The sequence below is a fragment of the Lontra canadensis genome, unplaced genomic scaffold (assembly GCF_010015895.1).
Source record: "Lontra canadensis isolate GAN:19392208 unplaced genomic scaffold, GSC_riverotter_1.0 scaffold30, whole genome shotgun sequence".
Taxonomy (NCBI): Eukaryota; Metazoa; Chordata; class Mammalia; order Carnivora; family Mustelidae; genus Lontra; species Lontra canadensis.
The window spans coordinates 1,753,512-1,756,390 of record NW_022631024.1 but is presented as its reverse complement, the minus strand read 5'-3'; the positions used below and the strand labels follow the sequence as shown (position 1 = coordinate 1,756,390).

General features: G+C 34.9%; 1 pseudogene; it reads right to left on the bottom strand.

The window, feature by feature from the left end:
* Positions 1-1,957: 1,957 nt before the first annotated feature.
* On the bottom strand, positions 1,958-2,384 carry LOC116872828 (annotated as a pseudogene).
* Positions 2,385-2,879: the final 495 nt, after the last annotated feature.

Sequence of the window (2,879 nt, the reverse complement as noted above, 5' to 3'; positions counted from 1 at the left end):
TGAAAGGGACTAAATTTTGATGTTTTTAATGAATGTGTTGGTTTATGTTACTATTTCGTTAAATATTTTAAATATCGCCCATGCTTTTGGTACAGTTTATCATCTAATCATGTTAGGAACACTTATATAACGAAGTCAAGTAACATTGATGATAGAGGACCTTGTCTTCTTTCTGATTTTAATTACAATGTTTCTAGTGCTTTGCCATTAAACATAATGCCAACATTTGATTTGATATAGGTTAAAAAAATAATTGTATAAGTATGATCTTGGATACATAAAGAGTTTAATATGGTTTCCCATCTTTGACATTAATATGATTAGTTATAATAATGACTTTTAATATTGAATTGACCTTCTAGTCTCATAATGAGCCTATTTGGTGGTGATATTATTTTTTTAAGGTACATCTGGATCCAATCGTGCTTTTATTTTTTTAAAAGAAATTTTATATCCATAACCCAAAGCATGACTGGTTATTCGTTTTCTTTTCTACGTATATGTATATTTTATCAGACTTGAGTTTGAAAGATCTACTGATGAAGCAAGATAGATTTAATGCCTTTTTGGTACAATTCTCTGACAACCGTCTTGAATTCAGCTGTGATTTGTAGTCTATACACATTTTCTATTTCTTTTTGCATCCATTTTGGGGATACATAGTCTCATAAAATAATCTAGTTCATTCAAATTTTTAATTTTTGAAGCATAGAGCACTTGCTAATTTCTATGTAATATGTGCTTACAAATAACATTTTTCCCTCTAGACCTTTGATTCAAGCTGCCTTATTATTCCCAATATCGTAAATTTTTGTATTGAGATAAAATTCACGTATCATAAAATTCACCCTTTTTAAAATGAACCATTCACTGATTTTTAATATAGTCACAGCGTTTACAGGAATTGCTACTATGTAATTCCAGAATATTTTCATCACTGCAAAAAGAGATCTGACACCCATTAAACTGTCACTCCCCATTGTCCCCTCCCCCTCAGCCCTTGGCAACACTGATACACTTTCTGTCTCTATGGATTTGTCTAATCTGGACATTTTGTACAAATGGGATCACACAATATATGGCCTTTCATGTCTGGCTTCTTTCATTCAGCATAATATTTTCAAGATTCATCCACATTGTAAAATGTATTAGTATTTTATTCCTTTTCATGACTGAATAATATTCACCCTTGACGAGGGTTTGCATTGTATCCATTTTCTGGTCATTATAAATAATGCTGAACATTCATGTACAATTTTTTTGTGTGAACACATGTTTTTGATTCTTTTGGTGATACACTTAGAGGTGGAATTGATGGGTTGTATGGGAACTCTATGCTTATCCTTTTGAGTAACTACCAAACTGCTTTTCAAAATGGCTTTACCGTTATACATCACTTCCAGAAATGTATGAGAGTTCCAACTTCTCCACATCCTTGTTAACACTTTTTATTGTCTATTTAGGGTCATCCTGGTGGGTATGGAGTAGTATGTCATTGTAGTTTTTATTTATAATTCCCTAAAACATGTATTCTTTGGAGAAATGCCAATTCACATCCTTTGCCTATTTGGTTATCTTCATTTGCGTTCTCTGTCTTTTCATTATTTTTAAATTATTATTATTATTATTATTATTATTAGTTTAGTAATCTCTATACCCAGTGTGTGGCCTGAACTTAAAACCGGAGACCAAGAGTTGCACGCTCCACCAACTGAGCCAACTAGGTACCTTGCCTTTTTATTGTTAAGTTGTAGAAATTCTTTATATTTTCTGATACAAGGCCATTATCAGATACATGATTATCATATGATTTGCAAATATGTTCTTCCATCTTGTGGGTTGCCTTTTCAATTTCTTGATAGTGTCTTTCAAAGCATACAAGTTGAAGAAATATTTTGGAATATGAAAATTGATTAACCTGTTTTCTAATTAACTAACCTGTTTTCACCATCAAAACTTATGATCTTGGTCTTTCTTTCTTGCCTTTGTTCAAGGCCAAGAGAAACGTTGGCTACTTTGACAACCTTAAAGTGAACTCCAGGAACGTCACCTACAGCCTGACCTTTGCGATCAAATCCAGCAACCAGAACTTCATCATTTTCCTCACTAAAATTCAAACAACCATCATTGAGTACAAAGGCTGTGATTTTTTTTGCCACTCTTGGTTAGCTGGACCCCGACACATTTCCTGATGGCAGAATCTGTTTGGCTTTACCCCTATTTTTTTCCAGTACAATTCCCTTTGTATGGGAAGTGCCTTCAAAAGGGTTGGTCTTCAGGGCTGGGCCCAAATGGGCTTTCTTGTACTGTTTATCATGATACTTCTGACCTCATTGGTGGCCACAGAGCTTCTTGGCAGTACAAATACCTTGACACTTGCCCATCCTGCTGGAACCATGGGCCTGAGCAAAAGATGAACTTTTAAATTTTGATAAAATTTATTGATTTTTTTTTCCCCTTTGGTTGCTTGAGATTTAGATGTTCTATCTAAGAAAATTATGCTTAATTAAAAATCACAGCAATTGAAACTTAGTTTTCTTCTAAGAGTTTTCTAATTTTAGTCTGTTTTACCTGTGATCCACTTTGTGAAGTAGAACTATATGGTATGAAGTAGGGCTCCAACTTTATTCTTATGGATGTGGACAGCCACTTATGCCTGGATAATTTATTGAAAAGACTATTTGGGGGCGCCTGGGTGGCTCAGTGGGTTAAGCCTCTGCCTTCGGCTCCAGTCATGATCTCAGGGTCCTGGGATCAAGCCCTGCATCGGGCTCTCTGCTCAGCAGGGAGCCTGCCTCCTCCTCCTCTCTCTCTCTCTGCCTGCCTCTCTGCCTGCTTGTGATCTCTCTCTCTGTCAAATAATAAATAAAATAATCTTA